At 37.0% G+C, this 24,116-nt stretch overlaps 1 protein-coding gene across 7 annotated transcripts in view; it reads right to left on the reverse strand.

Moving 5' to 3' along the window:
- LOC108104802 (potassium voltage-gated channel subfamily KQT member 1) overlaps positions 1-18,314 on the reverse strand; it is a 40,634-nt gene extending 22,320 nt beyond the window's left edge. For all 7 annotated transcript variants that reach the window (XM_017211079.1, XM_017211082.1, XM_017211077.1 and 4 more), the window contains exon 1: positions 17,910-18,314. The gene's annotated coding sequence lies outside the window, so the exon portion shown is untranslated. The remainder of the gene's footprint in view (positions 1-17,909) is intronic.
- Positions 18,315-24,116: the final 5,802 nt, after the last annotated feature.

Here is a 24,116-nt window from a genome sequence, read left to right on the forward strand (position 1 = left end):
TTGCTTTTAATTTATTTACACCCACGATGGCTGATTGTACAAACATACATTCAAGTTATTTGGCAGTCAAATAGCAAATATTGCCCTAGCAGAATTTAATAATTAGATTTCCCCCCTGGCTTCAGTCAACCGGAAAAATTCTCTGCTTCGATGATTTGTGTAAACTGCCAACGATTTTATTCATTTTCCTTAAATTGAAAAGACTTTTTTTTTTGGCTAAAAGGTCACCCGCTGCCAAATTGATTAAAAAATATTTCAACTATTTTATGGTTTTTGGTGTTTTTTATTGCTGTTGTTGTTGTTGCTGTTGCTGGTAGTGTAACTTTTACGCTGCCAAGTTATTGGGCCAAGTGACAATGGCCAAAATGCAATTTATATTGTCAGCAAAATATTACACCACACCCTCGCACTTTCCCCATCACTTTATTACGTTCCACATCAAGTGACAGGAGCAGAGATATATACATATATTATATATATATATCGAGGGTATAGGAAGAGAATCGAGAACATGGTTTGGAGGACCCACCGCAGCACGCTTGGCAGCCATTGAAGTGAGTTAATTATTCAAAGTTGCTCATACGCAACGTTGTCGCTGCCATGCCATGCCATGCCATGCTATGCCATGCACCATATACCACGATATGCATATGCCATATAATACCATATATAGTGCTCGTGCGATTCGGTTTATGTAAGACCTTTTCCTAGATATTGGCGGCATCTTTCTGAGCTCGAATACTCATTCCATCCATTCGACCATTTGATACGCAGATCATGAATGTTAAATAAGCTGAAATTGATTGACAATTAAGATTTCGCTGTCGTTTGAAGACGATAGCACGTTGTGCAATAAGTTGCCAGGTGGGTGGCTCAATGTCGTGGACAACAGGTTGCAATAGCGGCCAATAGCCAGCCAGCCCTCAATTAGTTCGTTTAGATAGCTTCATTTAATTAATTAACCAAGCTCGATGAAGGGGATTCTATATGAGGTTGGGGGATTAGTTTGGTTCTTTATGATATAGCTTCTGTGATGTTGTAAAGGGATTGCAGTTATTTATGGGGAAATCTAAGGGGATTTAAGATATAAAAGTATATTAAATGAAGAGGATTAGTAAAAAGTAAAAAGAAGGCCTCATTGAGATGTCAAAAAATGAATCACAGAAAAGTTAACCTTATCTTTGTAAGCTATGGAAGAACTTCTTTTATAAATAACTCAACCAATAACCAGTTATTATTATTACCATTAACTAAATAATATGTAATATATAATACTCCTTGATTAAACTTTAAACTGACCTTCTTCAGAACCTCCCCTTACGAATCCTTGCAATTGACAAATCCTCGTCACTCTTTCTCCAAGGCAATAATTATACAATTGCAACATGATAGGAATAATTTATAGTTATATATATATGTAAATATATATACATATACAATGTGTATCGCTTAAGTGCAGGGGATCGATAATATTGATTTGATTTTTGCGCGACTTATTGCTATTTTCCCTTTTCTTGGTGCATTATGGCGGGGTCTCTGCAGGGCGAGCGAGTGATTTGAGAAAATATTTGCACTGTTTGTCATTACAATTGATTGCTGGCAATCAAAAAAGCTCAAAGCACATGTCAGTTTTTCCGGAACACCTCGCATGGAAATTAAGCAGCGTAATCAGGGTTTGGGGATTTTCCACAATGGCTAATTTGAGGCATTACAAAATTGTTCCCGCATCAAAGAAAATTGCTTGTTTTCTTTTTTTTTTTTTGTTTTCGTGAAAATCAAAAACAAATCCAAGACATATGAACTGATTTTTGCTTGTGACTCCCCTCCCCAACACTTTTTGTAGGCTGATAAAAGTTAGTTTGGCGTGAATAATTCTAGTAAATAAAATAAAAACATTTTGTGCCTGCGGCATTAGGAATTTGCATAGAAATGAAAGCCTCGCAGCCGGAACTGTGCCACAAAAAGAGGAGGAAAATGCAGAAAAAATAAAGAAAACGTTGATGAGTTTGCGGTGGGTGGGTAACAAGGGGGCAGGGGGTTGCAGGGGCCCTGCTTGTTAGGGGCTGTTTTTCCTGCTCCTCGGGCCGCGGATGTAAATAATAAAAAGCACATTAAACAGCATTTTCTTTTATTTCGAAACGAAAACGAAACAATTCCCCACTCGGACTAGGCCACACACACACACACACAAACTGCCATAATATGTATTATATATACACACACACACACACACACAGTTAGAAATACTGACCAGCTCGGCAAAGTATGCTACACTTGCGGCTGGCGACGCTTTGACACTTGGGCAGACGAACTACTTAGAGTGGGCCACGGTCCATTTTCCGCATTTCCCATGCACTCTAAAATCCCGTTGGGGTAACTCGGCAAACTGGCCGGCATAAGTTCCCGCTGGTTTTTCACTCGTAGGGAAACTCAGCTATAGAAACTTCTGCCATAAATTTTCTTTGTTTCCTTTTTCTTAAATCCTCATCTATTCGTTGGGAATTTAAATGTACTGAATAATTCGCTTGATGACTTGGCCAAAGTGAAAGTCCATCAGTGAAAGGAGAAAGTGTTTTACTCAGAGTTGACATTGCAATGATTTTATTGACATTATTGACGCCCAGGTAAACTTTTTTTGTGCTGAAATAAACTTTTATTAAGATGAACCAAGTTTATTGGGTAGAAGGTGATTGATTCGTATTTGCTAAGTTGATAAGTAAGTAGGGAATTTTCATGAAAATTCATAACTTTAATAGGAAAACCTTTCAAGATTCTGTAGTTATCAGTAGTTGAGTTTTTTAAGAAAATTTTCATTTTTTTATTTCTTTTATCAAAAAAATAATTTGAATTTATATCTTTTCCCTGACTTTTACATGTTTTTCTCTAACTTTTCATCTGTTCAGATTTTCAGTTGACCTCCCAAGTCTTGTGGTCATTTAATTTGGGTCCCCAATTTCCTCGAGGGCATTGCCAGTTCGTTGGGGAGTCTGGTCTTGTTTCGTTCTGCAGCAAAATGTGGCAGCTGCTACTTGTGCCACTTGCTGCTGCATTACTGCCACGTTCTGTGCGCTCCTTACCCGCTGCCGCCTTTCTCTTTCGAAGAGATTCACCCCTCACCACCCCTAAGAGCCCTTCATTTTCATGTCCAATTTCCACGAGCTGCGCCTAAAAGAGCTGCCTGGCTGCACTTGAAAATTTAGCAGTCTCTGCGCCACCTGACTGCTGCCAGTTGCCAGTTTGCCAGTTTGCCAGTTTGGCTTTCCCACAGCTTCGGCTGCCACCCCTTTTTTTCGGTGGGTGGTTGGTTTTGTGATGGGAAATGTGAAATGAAATGTAATCCAGTGTCATGTGCCATGTTTATTTGCCTGCTGGCTGGCTGGCTGGCTGGCTGGCTGTTCCCAGTGCAGCTCCTCCAGCGGAAACTCCATCTCTCTGCGGTGGCTGTGCCAATTGGGTTTAATTCGTTGAATGCTTTTTGACAGATTCCAAAATTAACTGATACCACACTCGAGTGCCCCGACAAAGCCAGCCAGTATGTTTGCCACTCAATGGCCAATAATTCCCAAAATCAGATTGATCGGATGCACAGGAAATAAAATTGCATTTCAAAAGCAGATTGAAATTCAGACTGATAGGTTTTCTCAATGCAGTATTAAAAATAACATTAAATGGCATTTCATTAACTTACGGAGAGCTATCATGACGGCCATAAAAAGCATTTTCACAGATTCAGAAATTAACTGAAACCAAACTGAAGTTTTCTGACAAAAAAAATCGGAGTGAAAGTGCAGAGGGAAAAAGGGGGTTTAAAAGTAGTTAAAAATGTAATTCTAAAAATATTTAATAAATTTATTTACATTATTCTTTCTAGATCTGAATTTATATCTCAACTTCCATCGTTTTCCTACAACCCTTTTTTCCAAGTGCCTTCAAACCCCCAGTTGACAAACTTTCCCATGTGGTCCAGCCTTATATTCCAACTATTTTTTCGTCTAGTTCTCGGTAATCATTTGGTTTACCTTAAGTTTGGCAAACTCTAATCCGATTAGAGGTTTTCCCATGCTTGCACATTCTCAGGTTTTCGGCTGGAAAAATTCCCTTTAAGCTGATTTAACAGAGGTGAATTGCATTTCCCTGTTAAGTTTTGGTTTTCTCTTTTTTTTGTTGGCCTAAAAACTTTCTTGATTTTATTTTTTTTTTCGGCTATCGTAATCTTGGTCAGAGGAAATTTGAAATGCAAGTCAAGTAATCAGGAATTCAGCCAGAGTCTGAGTAAATTTGCATTTCGTTTAAGCGGCTTTGCCTCGCTTCGTTATACTCAATTTATAATTAATATGATTTAAACGAACTGCGAATAATTGATTTCGAGGTTAAGAATAAGATGAAAAGCGGAAGGAGGTCATCGAGGTAGTGAAAATTCACTGATAATAATTGTTTTCGTTTCCTGCATTTAAAAGCAAAATCCCTTCTTCTGCAAACCGAAAAATCCAACCAAAAGTTGGAAAGTTTTTTCTTGAAGAACTTTTCAAGGAGATTTCCACGTTGTTCGACGTTTAATTTAAATCTTTCGAACATTTTCTTTTCAAACAGCAATAAGAAATTGTTGATTTCTCTATTACAGTAAGAGAATTGATTGGCTATAATGATTGATGATGAGAGTGATTGATCACTGAATAGAGTGAAGGAAAGTTGATAGAATTGGTAAAGATTTCCGTTTGATTTTGATTCTTTTTTGTTACATTTTAAATAGTTAAGTCTTTGTTATATATTTTTGTAAAAAATTTGAGTAATATTTTTCTTAATTTCTATAATTTATGATTATTTTTAAGTCTTGATAAAATGTTAAAAAATCTTTGTCACCTAAAAAGTATATCAAAATCTCTCTGTAATCCTTTTTGGAAGTACTAAGCATTTATCACCTGTTATTTTAACCACCACAACACTAACTCACTTCCTTAACAAAACATTTGAAATAAAATTAACCCACAATTAGAAGACTTGCCATCAATGGGGATTTGTTTATTCTACCATTCACTAATTGACTTCTCAGTGGCACAATGTGATGGCTCCGGCTTGAGTTGGCTTATCGAGAAGCCAAAACTATTCAAATACAGATTCCTAAGTCAAATGGGTGGGGGAGCAGTGAAAATTGAAATAGATACGTTTGCCATTCCGATTCTGGAAAGCAAACTGAGAGAATGCTTGATATTAGCATAATCTGCTGACCTATGATAGATAGCTCGACCGGGTCATTTGCATAAGCTGATGCCGCAGTGCAGAAGCAATCTGCTTCCTCTCGACCAACCTGCACACACACACACATCTATAGAATATATCTGCTTATTTATGTTTATCTGTTTGTTTATATATATATAGACATATAGTATTTATGCAGATTTCTAATGGCCAAGTACAACAAGCAACGGAGTCAAGTGCAGATTTCCTTTGGCAGGAGCAACCACTTCCGACAGTGAATTTTGATGAGAACCAAAGTGCAGTTAGCTGGCTGACTAAAAATAAAGTGCGGAAAACGTGGAGAAAACGTGGGTAAAACGCGGGAAAGGAAATTGAAAGTGCACCAAGTGAAACTCAAGTGAGTTGCTAAATATGCAAATTAATGAAACCAAGCCAAAATGTTGCCTGCAGGTGAGTAGTTTTCCCTTTGAACTATTTTCGTTAGCTAACAAATGTTAGCAGAAACGCGGTTTGAACAACAGCAACAGCTAACAATGTGACATCCTAGAGCGGTGGAAAATTTGTCAGCAACCCTTGACACAACAAGCCGCAATAACAACTAACTGCAAAGGCAAACACACACACACCCAAAAAAAAAACCCAACCCATAGCACATTCAAAGGACACAAAAACAGTGAACTGCACTAATAACTAACACCCAGAGCCATAACAATACAGAAACAGAAGCCACAGGAAAATAGTTCTAATAAACACTAGAAAACGTGTTCTACATCGTCTTTCTCTGGCGCTCCTTCATCTTGTTGTTGGCCCACTCACACGTGTTTTTAGCCAAACCCAATAATAACTGTGACCGCATTGCGTATACGTCATGTGTTGCAGTCAGCAGAAAGCCATTTGATTTGAAAATAGCTGCAGCAGTTGCTCTATGCGAGTATACTTTTACACTTTCCCCCATTTACATTTCCGGTATAAATTCATTTTAATTGCAACAACTATTCTGTGGCTTTTTAATTAATGAATAGTTAATACCCAGCAATGCCAAACGCTGGCTGCTCATTAACTCGATATATGCAGGGCGAAAAGTGTTTTTTTTTTTGTTTTCACTTGCTAATTGTGTAATTTGTTTGGTTGGCATTCCATTTCATTTCATTATGATTGAATTGCACTTTTTTTTAGTCCTATTTGCTTTGCTAATTGTTGATATAATATAGGGTGGCCCATGGAAGGTTTGCGTTTTAAAATTGCTATAAAAATATCAATATTTTTAAAAACCGCAAACCTTCTACTAAATAACTGACACATTGATAATGACATTCGAAATGAGAAAGTCAAAATTATCGATAGTTCAAAAAGCAAACTCCAGATGGGCCACCCTGTATGTATGCCAAAATATTTCCAAATTACACATATTTATGGCCAATAATGGCTGGTTTTCCCCTGAAGACATACTCAACTTAAATTTAACTTGAACCAACTTGAATATGTTGCTAATGAGCCTCTTGAGTATAAGGTTGCCATCTCTCTGGAGTTCTGCAGAAATCAATTGCAAGTATGAATAAGCAATTTAATAACCGGTTTTGGGTTACTAAGGTTTAAGGGTAACGACTTTTAAATGCCCTTTAAGGTTATGTTGATTGGGTTTTGGGTATGAATTAAGAACTTTTAAGAGTATCTAAGCTTAAATTTATGATTAAAAAACACTTTTTCTGAGAGAAAAATCATATTTCTTATTTATAAATTTCGAACATTTAAAAATCTACTAAAATATAAATAACAAAAATGGCAAAACTGTTAAATACTCAAGACCAACACTAGATTAACCCCCACTATCACCCCAATAAAAGCCATTACCAGCCACTGCAATAGCCTTTTTCTCAGCAAACACTTTTCTTTATCTTGAGAAAACCCACTATTAAACTAGCATTTTATAGGCTTATAGCCAGACGTATTGATATCTTCGAATGGTAATAAATTATTTTCAAATACTCCATCAACTAGGAGTCCTATCTTCACGTCATTTGTCATTCCGTAATGGAGGCGATATAAACGTTATCGAACAGCACCGACTAGAAATGCTTCATATGTTTGTTTTCATTTCGTGTTCGATTCTAATCGTCAATATAAATCACTTAGCACATTGCCCGCTATCGAATTCTGCCCACGCCACTTAGCCATAGCACGAAAATTAACTAAATATGTATATAGTCTAGTATAGCGAGGGTGTATTATTTAACTTTTGCTAATTAACCTTGCTAAATAGCTTTTTAATATCTATATAACTTCATATAATAAAAGAAACATTTAGTTTAATATCTCGACTTTTGCTAACAAAAATTTTACCAATTAACTGGTTTTTAATTACATTTCCAGAACGAAACGATTAATATGTGTCCGTAAACTGTTGCTAATTGCTGTAGAGAAGCAACGCCCACGCGGCTCACGGGAATTACCTGAAATTGATGGTCTTCGGTGATCCCCATGGGCTGGTACTGAAATTGTAAATTTATACTAAAGTTAGCCGCGTGCTCTTCAGCTAAACAAATCGATGGTTCTTATAACACCAACGCAGACACACGCAGACACCTGCGGCTGGTATATGTGCCAAAGCTCGACACTGATTTGGCTTAAACGATAAAGCCATGAGGAGCAAGGGAAAGAGCTGGAGCCGTAGGTCCTTTGTGCCCAGTCCGGAGCAGACCATCCGAGCAGACCAGGCCAAGCATAACAGTTTAAATGCGAGCAGGGTCTATTAAAAAACCAAATGGAGTACACACCGGCACATATCCACTTAGGTGCTGGATGAGAAGGGGGTCTTCGGTGAGGAGGTAGGTCCACGGGAGCGACATGCCAACACAAAAGCCAACATGCAATTTATGAACAGCTTTTTGCTGGCGGGCCCGAAATGCTCGTTTGAAGCTCTAACGAAACGTTCTAGTCTTGGTCCTGGCAAACAGGGGAGGCAGGCAGGGTTATTGGTGGTTAGGGAGGGGGGTGGTAACTTTGGCAAGAAAGCGTAAAAAAACATCAAGTACAAGAATGCCATTTGATCAACGGGCAGCCAACGAAGCGGAAATGCCCTTTCAATATGCAATTGGCCACTCTCGCGATTTTTTGGCCAATTTTTTCTCCCCCGTTTAGTTTTTTTTTTTTTTTTTTTGTGTTAGCCTACTGGGAGGGATTGGCAGTTAAATTATTCAGCGTGAATTTGGCACACGGTAGTTCCTATGCATATTTTACTAGAAATTCAATAAAGGTTTTTGGGGAAAATTGTGCTTTTATTTTGTTTTGACTAAATTTTTTCGTCTATTTTATGTAACAAAAACAGAAAATTATTTTTTTTAACTTTTTTTGGCAAAGTAAAAATATTTATTTTAGAAACAGAAAGTAAAAACAATGTTACAAAGTTTTTTATAGAATAAATTATTGGTTTTTTAATGTTTAAATTAACTTAATTTATTCTTAAAAAAGTTCTCTAAGTTTGCTTCTGTTTAAAGAAAAAAACTAAAATTGATTTATAAAAAAAAGTGGAAAATTAACATAAGAAAGCCAAACAAATTAGTTCAAGTTAAGCTAGCTGACTCAATTTGAATATTTAAAATGTATCTCCTGCCTATCAGAAGTTTAAGCATATTAAATTAATCAGCTTAGAAAGGAAATCTAAAATGAATTAAGCTATTAAAATCCAAAATGACTCTCAATTCTTAGCAATATTAACAAAAGTCTAAACCAATTTGCCACATAATACCAAAATGTTGAATGCAAATTCAGGCAATAAAATTAATTTATTATAGAATTGCAGCTATTAGAGCTTAATTGTAGGCAAGCAAAGTGAAACAGATAGAAATGAATTAGATAAATCAATAGAGTGCTGCCTAATACCATTCAGACTTAAGGTTTTCCCAAGCCAACTTGCAATTGAAAAGCCAACCAAAGGAGAGTAACTTTCCCTTAAAGGATAAGGGTATATGTGATGAGTGTGTGCGGCATTGGTCCTTAAGCCAGGTTGAAGGTGGGAGAGTGGTGGCCCAAGGGAGACCAGTGAAGTCGTGGCACGTTCTTGGCTGCAGGTACTTTTTGCTGAGCCCATTGTTTGTTGGTAACAGAAAGTACAGCAATAGAGAGAAAGAGAAAGAGAGAGAGAGCTAGAACTCTCTAATTTACAAGACTCATGAATTTATCAGGCTCGTAGGCCTAATCAATATCAACAGAGACACCGTAATTGGAGCATCTAAGTCTTTGTTCGTTTATCCTAAAAACTGACAAGAAATTTCAAGAATTTGTAAAGAAAACGTAGCCTACACATCAGGGCATTGCAATCTATTTTATTTTTATCTGCCAAAAACTAGTTAAGGGAATTTATTTAAGGAATTTTATAAAATCACGCTCGAAAATGCTTTCACAAAAATGCTGTCCATTACAAAAAACCGTAAACCACGATGTGTTATTATTAAAGTTATTTAAGCTTGGGTTTCGGACCCCAATCCCCCGAACTTTTTTACGTGGCATCCGTGATCCGTATCTCACGGAAAGGCCCGGAAAAGTGGCAGGACGTCGGGGGTAAAATTATATGTGTGCCAGGTCAGGGAAACTGGAAAAGTGGCTGGTTGGTTGGCTCTCGACTCCGCCACTGAAGTGTTGGCATTATTTTTCGATATATCGATGCATGTTGCGGCATCAAGTGCACTTTTCAATGCTGCATTTACTACGGCCGCAATGTTGCAAAAGTTATTTTCCACCCACCCCAGCCCTACTCCAACCTCTTCCTCCTGTTTAGTTTTGGTTTCCATGTTTCATATTTTATGGATGCCCTCAACAAAAGGTGGCTCTGAAATTGCTTTCGTGTCGAAGGCTGCAACTCTTTTAGCTTTTGGGTTTCTATTTCAAGTTTTTTTTTTTTTTTGGCAATTTAATTACAGTTCTCTTGTGTCCAGAAAAGTACTTGGCAGAAAATGAGGGCCTTGTATTTAGATTTGGAAACTATTTCATTTACTGCACGAGAGAAAGATGAAAACGAAAGTTTACCTTAAACTAGTTTCGGTTGACTTTCAGCTTGGTTTTTTGTGTGTGTGTGGAAATGATTGCTTTCGTTGGAAAATTTAAGCTTTCTTTAATCTTTTTTTTAACTTTCAACATAAAAGTTTATTTATTTTGATGGGTTTTTTCTGTTTCTAATATTTTTTTTACATTTTTTCCTCTCAAAGCTAAGGATTAGTTAGGAAAGTAAGAGCTAAAGCTGTTTTAAGGTAATGAAAATATTTCCAAGCCTAATTTGCTCTTTTGTTTCACTTTTTAAAACCATAAAAACTGCTATTTTTTGCTTATTTAAATTTATCCTAAACAATGTTGGTAATAAACACAGAAAACCAGTCATTTCTTAAAACAATTTTGAAACATCAAACTTCCATTTCGGAAAGGTTCATCAATAAAGCGTCGAATGAACATCAATCCGAGTCCCCAAAGTGCTAAGCTTTATTTTAGCCCCTTTTTTACGCATTGTCCTTTTCACCACCTTTTTGTCCAGCTGCGCGCCTAAGAGTATGCTACACATTTTTGTGTTTCCCCAAATCTGGAAGGGTTGGTCTACCCCTATTTCCTGACCCATTTCCTTCCCACCAACAAACAATTGTCCGCGACCTACAGCGAAAAGCAAATAATTTTTGGCAGGGAAATGTCACATTTTATTGTTAGCTCCATCATATTTGGCCGAGTCAAGGGAAAGTCGAAAAAGTGGAGCAGCAAACTTTTGGGCCAAAGTCAGAGGAATTCCATGCCATGGGCTAATAAAAGTGCGAACCTGGCTGGAGGAGTGAGGGCGAAAAAAAAGAGGAAAGTTTCACCATTTGAGCAAAACACGACCCAATTCCAGACGTGCCTTATCGCTGGCTTCGCGTTGGGACTTTCCCAAACAAAGGACCCACCAGGACTGGCTATAATAATATGGAAAATGAAAACAAAAATGTGTCACGAATCAAGACGAAGAAGGCTGAACTACAAGACGTCGTCAACATTTACAAATTATTATGTAGATTTCACTAAGGTGAAATTCCAATGACTTTCCCTCTCCTTTACTAAGGCTGGGAAAACCAGCTGAACTTCTTTTGTTTTTTTTTTCTTGCTCCAATTAAGAGCTATATCCGCGACTCTTGGGCACACGCAATGTTAAATCAATTATACAAATTGCACACTGTATGCCCACCCCTCCCCTCTCTTAGGTGAAAATCAATCTGATTACAATTGAACATAAATTTTAGGCTTTCCCCTTGCAACTCTGTTCGCTGGCATGAGTATAATATGCAAATTTTAATAAGCAGGCATACACACATGTTTTGGTCACTTGGAAAAATTTGAATATATTTATATTAAATGGCATTTTGTTAGTGTTTAGAGGTTGCATTTTAAGTGACCTGTTGAAGCTTTGAACTATAATTTATGATGGTTTTTAAGCTCTTGAATAAATAGTTATAAATTACTCTTAACTGGCTTAAATCTACTTTTATTTCGGAGTATTTAAGAGCTCTTCAGGGTATTATTAAACTCATTTGAGGTTTGCAAATTTATGAGGCATAAACATAACAAATAGAAGAAATTATATATAAGAATGTGAATATGAAATCTGCATCAATTTTAAGAAAAATCTGAGTACGTTTCTTCTCTTTTTTCAAGAGGTTATTAAATTTTTCTCTATGATACCCCATAAAGCTCACTTTGCAGTTCCTTTTAATATCCCAAAATCATCTGAAAACTACAACACATTTCCTCACAGTGTAACCAGCACCCTGTTTATGACAGGGTGTGTCTCAACCGACGTTGGCTGTAAAAGTAAGAAGAGCCATACCATAGCGGCGCTCAAATTAAAACCGAAAATAAAGTTGGGCGTAAATTTTCAATTTCGTGCAAAATGATGGGAAAATTATATTGAAAATTCAGCGTTTGCCTGGGAAAAGGAAAGAGAAGGAGAACTTGATAGCACCCCAAACCCCCATATTAAACTACCCTCAACTGTTTGTGAAGGGTTTTCCTGGCCGCAAAAGCCGACAACGTAAAAAGTTTTCATTCATCAAGGAAAATAGCTTTGAAGTTTGCCACGAAGAAGTTCTGGCGGGCCGATCCAAAAAAAACTAAGATGGAAATTAACTTGGAACTTGGAACTTGGAACTTGGAAATTTTGATGGTCTGCTAGCTAGCTGATGGTCTCTAGGCTAGTCTAGTGACGTCATCTACATAATTACGTATACGCAGTGTTGGTTGCTTTTTGCCATTGAATGTCATAAAAATGTGTTTGAGGTAAGGTTAACAATAACAAATAAACACACAGCATGTGTGTGTATGTGTTAGCTAAGTATAAACACACACACACACACACATGCAGATATGCAAAGAAGAGGCGAAAAAGAGAGAAAAGGAAATTGTAAACAAACATAAAGTGTTGGGCCGCCAATGTAAATGTAAATGTATGTGTAGGAGGAGGCTTCTATTCATTTACAAAATGCTGGCAATAAGACCAAGATGACGGCTACGACGTAAAAATAAGTAAAGGAAGGGAGAAGGAAAGAAGGTAAAGGAAATCCAGGCAGGAGCGGCATCCAGGCGGCATCCTTGTCAGCGATTTTTAGAAGTCTAACGCTCTTATTTACACATTCGGTCACATTTACATGTGTATGAGGGTCTTACTTTCTTTGGGAAAGCATCAGGTGGAGAAAGTGAATAAGCCCAGCCATATGCCAAGGCGTATATTTTATATTATTGGACTTGGCTTTGGCGAAAGGCGAAATGTATTTATGCCATTCGATATCAATATTGAAATGAAACTTTTGCACTCGCAGAAAGGGCTTGCCTATGTTTTATTTTCTTGTTTAAAAAGGTCAAATATGCTGGGTTTTTGGGGTAAAGAAAACAATATCTTGATTGCTGTAAATATTTTAATAATTCAACAGGTTTTTTTGTGTTTTTTTTAGATGCAAAGTCATACTTTTAAGAGTAAAGATAATACTGCTAGTTAAGTCTGAACTAAAAATAATTTTTTGACAAAAGAAAATGTTATCTTTGTGTTTTATCCCATGTGTCATGGCTTTATATTAATATATTTATGAATGACTTTAGTGACTTATCTTAAGTCATATGTCATAAAACATATCTTCCTATAATTCTCATTAATTTGAAAGCAAAAAGTACAAACTTTCTTCCCCTTTAAACAACCCCTCCTAAACCCATTTCCACAATTCCCCATAAATAATTCCAAAACAAAGTTATTTCAATTTATTTACCCACAAAAAAATAAAATTCATAATTTGCCAAAATTATTTACGCAAGAAATCAGCAAAAATGCAAACCACAATTTGATTTGGTTAAAATATTCAGGGGTTTGGCGTTTTGGCCAAAATGTCGGCACTCCTGGGAACATTCTCCCCAGGCAAACGTTAACCCATGGATGGGTAATGTGTGTAATGTTAAACCATTTGAATGCCAGCGAATGCTTTTAATATCTGCGATGCGAGGCCCTCACAGAAATAATTTCAAGTTGCGACATCTCAAGATGAATTCCGTTGGCATCTTTTTGTGATACTTTATGTACGAGACAACAATTATGTGACGACGAAACTCTTTTGCCCCGGAAAAGAGTAAAAAAGAAAAAAAAAAAAAAGAACGCAAGGAAAATGAGGAAAAGGAATCGGAAAAAGCGACTTGCTTAAGCGTTTTTCCTAGCAAAAATTATGTATACATGTGCGAACATATCAGCATAATTCCAAAATGTCTGCACACACACACAAACACACACACACATGTTAGCTCGCAGGACGATGAAGGAACATGTCTATTTGGCTTCACTTCTGGCCTGGTTTCATTTTCTCCGCCGCTCCCCTGCTCACCAAGCCTTCTTCGACTTTGTGGGCGTGTTCATAATTTATTTCTGGGTAATTGACAGTCGGGCTAAATGCTTTACGAACCCTCAAGTTCCACGAAAATGCTGTAATTCCTGGCCGTATTTCACCTTAAAGACCAGAATCGACCAGGCCATACTCCTTCCTATACAGGCCTTCCTGCCTGTTAAATGGTGCGTAAAATTTCACACTCAATTTGTGATCCTTTCGGGCATTATGCTTGTGGTTTATTAATGTCAAATTTATGTAAATACTTCAAAAATTGACAGTCGAGGACTATGAAATTAATTAATGCCCCATTGGGCACATTTTACAGTGGCAAATCCTTATGGTCATTCGGGGAAGAAAAGAGAGCAAAACGGTAAGTTCCTTTTTTTTCCCAGAACTTTTATGTTCACCGACTTGCTCAACTTGTGCCGGAACAAAAGTTTTCGTTTTCAACATAAGTTTTTTCACCGACTTTTCTTTTTCAGTTAGCTTTTCTTTCTGAAGAATTTCCCAAAGAATGCAGCGGTAAATGCACAAAAGTGAATTAATTCTGGCCAAAGGTAACGGGCGATGATAAATAGTTGCCGAGTCAGCGGCAAGTCAGGCCATAAGCAGAGGTTGCTTTTCAATTTCAATCTTTAAGTCATTTTTAAAGATGATTAATCAAGGCGAAATATGTTCTTAATGTGATTCGATTATGCTCTAAATCATTTAAGACAGGCTTGCCAATGGCATAAATAAGGTCTAGACTTTATTGCTATAAATACATTTTGATTAAAATGATAAGTTGAACTCGGATTGCCTTTTGATTTATGCGAATTTGTCAAAGTTTCTTGGCTGAAATGGGCTTAGAAATATTTTGGCTCATAAATTGTTTTTAATGTGGGTTTTAAAAGGTTTTAAAAGGAATTTTTGGATTTAAATTTGGAAGAAAATAAATAACCTAAGAAGTTTATTACTTCATTTAGCTGATAAAATTCTGTTGGAACTTGCTTATCATAAAGTCTAGACTGTTATTAGTTTAAGTTGATTATGATTAAATCAAGGTCTTGGTATTTCTTTATGGGCAGAAAGAAGTTGCAACTTAACTCACATTTTTGTACAGCCATTTCTTCCTTAAGTCATCTCTGCTTTTCCCTTAACAAATCTTAAATCTTCTTAAAAATTCTCCCTAAACAAACTTTGATTACAATCTCATTAATCCACTCCAAAACTCCTCAACCAACCCTCGCTTGTGTAATCATCGATTTTGGATTTATGCGATTATGCAAAAGTAAAAGTTCTTCACTTTCACTCCCACTCCCTCAATTAAAAACTGCTTAAGGGCTACATTTTGACGAGTTTTGATTAACCCAAATAAGTTTTTTTTTTTTTGTTTTTTGCCAGCGAAACAGAATTTAATGTTTTCTTTTTTTCGAAGACTTTTTGGTTGGAAATCCAATTGAATTGGCTTAGCTGGAAGCCGTTTGAAATCGCATTCGCATTTATCAAGCAAAATGCAGTTTGACAAGTTCTGCTTTTTTTGGCTGATCAAGAAGAACTTGTTGTCAAAGTGGGTCGTTAATCTACACTGCAATTTCAATGGTTTCCTCCCACTAGCACCCAAAAAAAAAAATAAAATAAAAACCCCTTAAATCCTTAGCTCTTTGTTCATTAAATTTTATCAAGGTCTGCATTATTTGGGGATTACTTTATCTATTCATTCGTGGTTTTAATCAATGGCAACGGGCATTAATCCGGCAACCAAATATTTTTTTATGTTTCATTCATAGCTTGATTACTCCGACTTTTGACCTTCATTGCGAGGGAGCTTTTTTACAGCTCAAAAGCTAGCAAATGGGAAGTTGAGATGGGGTCATCTGTTGGTGCCACATCCCTGACATTTGTCAACTGTGAAATGGCCAAAGAAGCTTAGCCTGGCTAACCAGACCAACGGTTATACAGATGGAATTGTCTCTGGGATTAGCCACCATCGAACCAATCGAACAGATTGAAGTGCTATCTAGGGTTGCTCTAATTGTTATATCCTATACTATATCTTACTATATAGTACACGAACAGATGTCTGATTGATGGGTGCAAACGTGTGAAGTGTGGAAAACGTCCTTGGGTCGAACTTGTTTCCATTTTGTGGGTGGGGTTTGGGTAATTGATTTAGCAAATGCAAATGTCATTCGTAACCCTTCAATCTGCTCGATACTGGGAGTTGTTTGTATCCCCAATTTGGATGTCAGGCAGGCGATATAATTTCAGGCACGTACCACATTTTCCGCTTTTCCCCTTAGCCCTCACCCTCTTATATTGCTTTAAATTTGTGTCTCCATTTCAGTTTCTGTTTCAGTTTCAGTTTCGGTTGTAATTGCCATATCGCAGTCCCATAGTTTGAATGGGGGGCTAAGTAAATTGGTTTGACAACCGCAAAGGGCACGTGAGGCTCAGAGCTGTATTTTCCCTTACTACCACCCCCCCTCGTTGTAGGCCCAGTTCTTCCTTTGGGTGACAATCCCCAGCACGTTCTGCCCATGAAAATACTTTTTCGGACCAAGAATCCAACACGTTTCAATACCCTATGGAGGGTCTATTATAGTTTTGTCTCAGTTTTGTTAACTTTTATTTAAGTTAAGTTTTGGGTTTGAGGTGAGATTGTGATATATATTTTAGGGATTTTTAAAGTGAAAGGTTGAGTATTAAAGGGTTAAAATAATGTAACTTAAATATACTCCTTGATTTGCACCAAAACTGAACTTAACTTTTAGTTTTAATATTTCAAAAATCAAGGCAAGAAATTTGTTTTTAAAGAATTTCCAATACAAACTTTTTTGATGTCATAAAAAGTGTAATAGTAGAAAAGTTTTTATTAAGTTTTAAGATAAGCTATTAGCAAAACATGTTGCTAAAACAAGCTTCTTATTAGACTTATCGTAAAATTCTTATATTAAGCAAAAAAAAAACAATCACCAAGTCAAGTTTCCCCTTCTACAGAATTTCTCTTTAAGCTAAAGCACAAAAAATCAGCATTTAGCTTTATCTTAAAGTGTCAATATGGGGTTAAGGCTTTAATATTTGTGTTCCACACATACGAAAGGCCATAAATTTATTTATGACTACGATAAGAAGTGTCTATGAGCCTCGCCAGGCCAACTCAGATAAATATGAAAATTCCAAGAAAATAATTTATGCAAAATTCTAAAGAGTATCAAAAGTTTCATTTAAGGAAAATAAAAACAGTTTTTATTAAAATAAAACACTTTATATATTTGTATTTTATGAGCACATTTGTGTTGTCGTTCTGGCATTCTTTGGAATTTTTAATGATTATTCGCGTTGTTTGAAATTTTTGATATGAAACAGCACAGGTTGTGGGGATTTTCACTTACAAATCAAAATCGAGCATAGGTATGGCAATGGATCTCAAAACGATAATTTGCCTGTGGGCTAAGAATGCTGCACAATTTGCTTTAACGAGCCGTTAACAACTGACTATTTGAATATTTAAATAAAATCTTATAGATACAAATTGGTTTTCTGTGATGTATACAAAACACCAGTGCCTCATAACCATATATATATATATATCTAAACATATATATTTATTATATAGAGAACAAATGCAGGGGCAGAGATATAGAGCTAAATATCGAATAAAATCGGACGTTGTTTCCGCCGCCAAAAAAAAAAAAAGTTCGAAAAACGTTTTCCAACAAAAATAAACTCTTCTTTCGCGTAAATAAATTCGTTTTGGCCTTTCAATTTTCGGGCAAATGCATTATTTGCAATTTACTTAGCTGTGAACTTGGCTTGTTTGTATTTCAAAAAATTATTTATTTAAATAAGTCTTGCACGCACCTTTCTGACTGGATTTTCGCTGTTTTCGTTGGCCGCCGCTAAACTTGTTTGTTTACTCAATTTGTTTGCCGAGTATTATTACTCTCTACTCTTGTTTTCTATTTGGTTACACTGCTGCTGTTCCAGCGTCACAGCATACACTGAAACAAAACACTCTTCTTTGTTATATTTTTCTATTTTGTTTTATATTTGGAATTTTGGAATATTATTATCCCTCGCCACGCCGCATTTGATTTGTTTCACGAAACTTGATAATATTCACGCTTCGAACGCGTTAACGCCGTCGTCCGCCGGCTTTTGTAGAACCACTGGCTTGGAGATCGCGGAAATCGTTGGAGAATAAATAAATATTCTAAACGAACAGAACGGAACGGTGCGAAGCGAAGCGGACACGGAGCAGCCAGCAGCAGCGTTGCCGAGCGATTGAGCGAGCGAAATCAGCTCGAGAAGTCCAAAAGTTGCGACGCGTCGAACGTACGATGGCGGCGGCGAACATCATCGTCGTCGTCATTGCTCGTTACTTGTGCGAAAAGTTTAGTACTAGTTGTTGTTGTTGTTGTTGGTCATAAAAGATGCCGACACAACAATATCAACCACCCGCCCTGTTGTCCCACGCTGGGCTACGTCATCGTTGCGGGCCAACATGTTGTATGCTCGATGTTCGAAGTTCGAAACTGTTGCCGTTTTTTGTAGGTTGCTAGGTTGGTAGGTCACCGTATCGTATCTGTAGCTGTAGATGTATCTGTATGTCTGCTTGTATCTGTATCTCTGCTTGTATCTGTATCTGTATCTGTAGGTGTATTTGTAGCTGTATCTGTATCTGTACCCACTCATAAGTTCATTAACGCAACAGTTTCGCTGGCTTGTATCCGTTACCGTTAGTCAGCCACCAGCCACCACCAACCAACCAACCAACCAACTAAACCAAGCAACTTAACCCCCGGAAATTTTTGGGGGTAATTGCTTGAGGCCAAAACAGCAAATGCGTATTAATGAATCCCCTCGATTTGCACGTGATGCCAACAAATTTCCTTTTGTGCGGTTTTCTGTTAGCCTCGGCAAGGGTTTCGTTCAGTTCGTTTATTTACTGTAGTTAGAAAAATATAAAAGGCATTCGTCGAATAACTAAGGTTAGTTGTAGAAGGGTTCGCAGTCCCAATCCATCAGTGAATACAAATAAATCCTGATTGAAAGGGTTCTAAGAAATATCCTTGGCTCTATTCTAGTTGTTAGAGGCTATGGATCTGTGTATCTAAGCCGGAAAATGCAATTATATTGACGGAATCGGTAAGAATGGGTATTGTTGAGAGACTTTAGTTTGTTTTAATTTGTTCTAGATTTGATACTAAGCTGAAAAAATAAGTGAAAGTAACATAAGAATTATTAATAATATAAGAACTAAATTGGTGTTAGGTAAATATTTAGCCATATAAGGTTTATAGGTTAAGAAAGATTTTATGGAACTTAAACTAAGTCAGGTCTTAGCTAAATTGTTAATATTAAGAAAGAGTATATATTATATATAAAGAGTTTCATTCATCAAAGTTTACCAAAAATAATAATATATTAAAAAATATGTTAATATAATAAACTCAATATACTCGACTACAAAAATATTTATTAAATCCCATTAAGCTGTCTCTAAATAAACCTCTTTTAATTATAAGTTTCTAGAATAATAATTAAATAATATTTTGTTTATAAAACATATATTTTCCCCCCCTCTCTCTCTCTTAAGTACAAACCTATGTTTATGTTGAATTTTTGTAGCCGAAAATTGTACCAATATTCCTTAGGAAATGGCTAATATTTCTGTTTATTTATGGCGGCATAAAGTTGTATTCAGTTCGCACCTGCGGGTAGTACGACCGCCGATATATTTCGCATTCCGAAAAACTGAAAAATAACATTTGGCATTTAATGAGTCGCCAATTTGTTGGCTTTTGTAAATGGTGCATATACCTCTGCCCCTCTCTCCTTTTTGGGCTGCATTTGAAACTTTCATTTCCAGTCCGTAAAATATGCAACTAAATTTTTGGTTTTGCCAGCTGGTCTACAAAAACAGTGGGGAGGTTTTTAAACCAACTATTTTGTAATTAATTTGTGCATGTGACGAACGCATTTATTGCCGGAATTTGTGGCAGGGGCAGCAGATGCTTCCCGGCGGCATTTAACGGCCGTTTTATGGCCATCTAATTAACTGGTCGGAGAGCAGTGGCCAAATCCCAAATTAATTGGGAATTAAACGGGCGGTTCGCATCGCTAAATGACTGGGCCATAAAACCAGTATGCAAATAATAAAACCGAAGACCGACATTGATTCCTTACCCTCTCTCTCTCTCTGTTCATGGAGCAATAAAATCCCAAGGACCTCCTCCATCTCCAGGACTAAGCTTCTGCTCATTCAGCTCATACTACCGAATCCCCCGAATCGTAAAAGAAATATGAAAAGTCGGGGTCCATTTCCTTTTCTGAGCCTGCGGCATACTATAAACTATATATATTTAACAATCTGTTTATGTGGACTATGTTTGCCTTGGTTTATGCACTCTGAAGTCAGCAAATCTGTACTTTTATGTTTGTATTTCAAATATGTTGAAGGGGCTGGGTTTAGGGGGAGGGGGGTCCTATAAAGGGTCCCAGTGATTGCTGTCCACTCGAGACAAATGTCCTTTTTTTTTTGTTTTTGGTTTTTGTTCCTAGCCCAAGCTGCTGCTTTTCTTTTTGACCAACTAGAAAATTATGGTTGATGGGCGAGGTGGAACGAGAAATACCCTGGGGTGTGTTAACCTAATCCAGGCATAATAAAATTGATTTTTTTTTCATTGCCTGGCCTAAGTCAAAGGGTAACGATGAATGACCCCAAAAAATAGATGGCCTTCAAGGTTTTTCGAGCAAATATTTTTGGCTATCTATTTTTATTTGATCTATAAATTGATATTTGAACAATTTCTATTTACAGAATTTCTTTAGCTCAGAGCATACTTTCTTCTTTATTTATTTAATAATATTTTGCTGCCAAAAATAACCGTTTAATGTAACCATTTAGCCCAACTCAAACATCTTTTGTTCTGAGATTAGTTTCTAAGCCAAAGACTTAAGATTAATTCGACAAGTTCGTGTCGATGGCGATGAATGGAAATTAGTTAGAGGATTTGTAACTTGGCCAACGTAGCTCGTGTCGTTGCTAATCCGCAAATCTAGTTCCCATTTGATTAGCCAGCATATTTATCACTAAGTAGCCGAAAAGTAGTTTGTCTAGGCCCATTTCCATTCGCCACCCTCTCGAAACTCCGAATGTTCTCTCATTGTTATGCGTGCTATGCACAAATTTTTCTTTGTGTGTGTTGGTGTTATTGTTTGTGAGGTACACTGAGAAAAATTTATGATTTTTTTTTAAAATGTTATAATATTTTATTGAATAAGAAAAGTTTGAAGAAAGGAAAATTTATTATTTTTTTTTTATTTTAAGATTTTAAATTTTGATAAAATTCTCAAATTTATAAATTCAAGTTCGAAGTTATCATTAAAAATGGTAATAATTTTAAACTTAAGAGGAAGTTTAAGCTTTTTTTAGGTTTATTTTTTAACAACTTGAAAGTTTTTCTCTCAGTGCCTTGTCTTTGTGCGTGGAAGTTTGTGTGTCGAGCACATGCGTGCGATTTATTTGCTGTCACCGCAAACACAAACATCAGCGCAGATACGAACACACACATACACATGTACAAACATCTCTATATATATATATATCTAGTAACAATGACTTTCGCACCCTGGGCCAACACTTGGGGCCACAAATTAACCCAAGCACGTAGCTCGCTTAGGCGGCCTAATCAAATAGAAGCGCCCAAATCAAACAACAAAAACAACAAAAAACACGAAGAGCTAAGTAAATATATGAGCAGCACACCCACAAATTGACACGAGTGCGACTTTCAACGCCAAAACACACAGAGAGTTCAAGATCCTGAGGACTGAGATTGCTAACTGGATTTCTTTGATTTTATTCAGAGATTCATCTTATAGTCAGTGGAAATCTTTGGATTCTAATCAACAGATTTTTGACATTATATCAACTCAATATATTAACTATTGTTCTATTGTGTTCTCTTATATATATATATATATATATATATTGTAAACATAAACTATTTCCTATTTCTTAGAAACATTTCTTAAAGTTTAATCCAATGTTCTGGAGTTCGTCTTCCTTTTCTGGTACAATGTATAGAAATTTTATTGCTAAAAAAAATTTCAAAAAAATTTAAACATATAAACATTTGTTTTTAAATTTGGTATTAATTTTTTAAATATTTTTAATCACCATCAAATCAGATTTCTTTTCTACTTCCTTAAAATGTTAAAATCACGATCACTTAACAGTGGCTAACAAATTAGTTTACAGAGACTCATACCCTCGCTGTCCATTAACAGCACACATCAGTCAAACACTGCTTTATCGACCCGCTTGTTATACCCGTTACTCGTAGAGTAAAAGGGTATACTAGATTCGTTGAAAAGTATGTAACAGATAGAAGGAAGATTTTGCGACCCTATAAAGTATATATATTCTTGATCAGGATCAATAGCGAAGTCGATTGGGCCATGTCCGTCTGTCCGTCCGTCCGTCCGTCCGTCCGTCCGTCCGTCCGTCCGTCCGTCCGTCCGTCCGTCCGTCCGTCCGTCCGTATGAACGCTGAGATCTCAGGAACTATAGCAGATACAAAGTTGAGATTAAGCATAAAGATTCCTGAGGTCCCGGGACAGCGCAAGTTTATTACAGCATCCTGCCACGCCCACTCTAACGCCCACAAATCGCAAAAAACTAAAATTGCTGAAATCTCAGGAACTATTGCAGTTAGAAAGTTGAAAATCAGAAAGTATAATCCTTAGATGACAGCGCATCTTATAGTAGTACTACTATCCGGCCGCACCCACCCATACGCCCACAAGGCTCAAAAGACGGTTTACGGATTTTCTAGAAAAGCTGATATCTCGGTAACTATAAGTGATAGAAAGTTCGGATTAAGCATGTAGGTTTCTATGATGCTCCCAATGCGAATTATTTTTTTCCGATCAAGCCACGCCCACTCTAACGCCCACAAAACCCGAAAAACCAAAAATGCAAAACTCTCGAAAACTATAAGAGCTAGACAATTTTGCTCAAAAACACATATTTAGGAGATGCCTCTGCAACTTGCCACGAAGATGCATTTGACCACGCCCACTCTAACGCCCACAAACCGCGGAAAACTGTGGCGTCTATAATATTAGTATAAATGCCTTTGTTTGACCTTGTATAACTTATTTCTGTTAATATCTATCGATTTACCAAAGATTTTTCAAATCGGAACATTATTTCGCTATTTATGAAGAAATTAAGGTTATAAGGCCTCACATGGGCAGTGACGTCACTATAAGCATACTCAACATAATTCCTCTGACAATAGGTGGCGCCTTGTGAATTACCACTAGGAAAATAATATTTTAAAATTTTGTAAAACAGTAACGGGTATCTTATAGTCGCGGCACTCGACTATAGCGTTTCCTCTTGTTTTTTTTTGGGTTCCTGCTGGTGATTAAGTTTCCTTTTCTTTTCCATTCTTAAGTGTGCCTCGCCAGCAGGTGGTTAGTGGGTGGTGGGTGTTTCTGCGTGTTTCGTTAGATGGGCGGTCGTATTAATTAGACCCCCCGCCAGTCCGATTTCCCCGCTGATCTCATAGAGAGCCGCGCTGAGTGCTCAGTAAATTGAGTGGCTCTACATGACGAGTGGCATTTGCGTTGGGCTGCTTTTGTTGCCGGTTTTTCATAGCTGCTTCTGCTTCTGCTTTGTTGCTGCTTATGCTTTCGCCTCGGCTTTGAGTGGCTGGCACTTGAGTGGCGCTAAAGTCGTGGAAAATGAGCCATCAACAGCTGCCGCCCCGGGCCTGTTTGCTCGGGCGAAAGGAAAACACGCAGCACTGTTAGAAAAGGGAGGTTAAAATATAAAACAAATGTGGCTTAAAACAAGGATAACTCGTAAAGTTTTAGTCAGTTCTAAATTTGTAAATAAATTATTAAAATTTATGAAATTATTTTCTTAACTAAAAGCACATATTTTTTCTCAGTGCAGACCGGAGCCAACAGGCAACAGGCGAGCAGTTGTTGACATTCTTTTTAGCCTGGCTGTTGACTAGACGCCCCAGCACGTGCTGCTCCGTCACTCCG

This window comes from Drosophila eugracilis, unplaced genomic scaffold, assembly GCF_018153835.1.
Source record: "Drosophila eugracilis isolate 14026-0451.02 unplaced genomic scaffold, ASM1815383v1 contig_1765, whole genome shotgun sequence".
Classification (NCBI taxonomy): Eukaryota; Metazoa; Arthropoda; class Insecta; order Diptera; family Drosophilidae; genus Drosophila; species Drosophila eugracilis.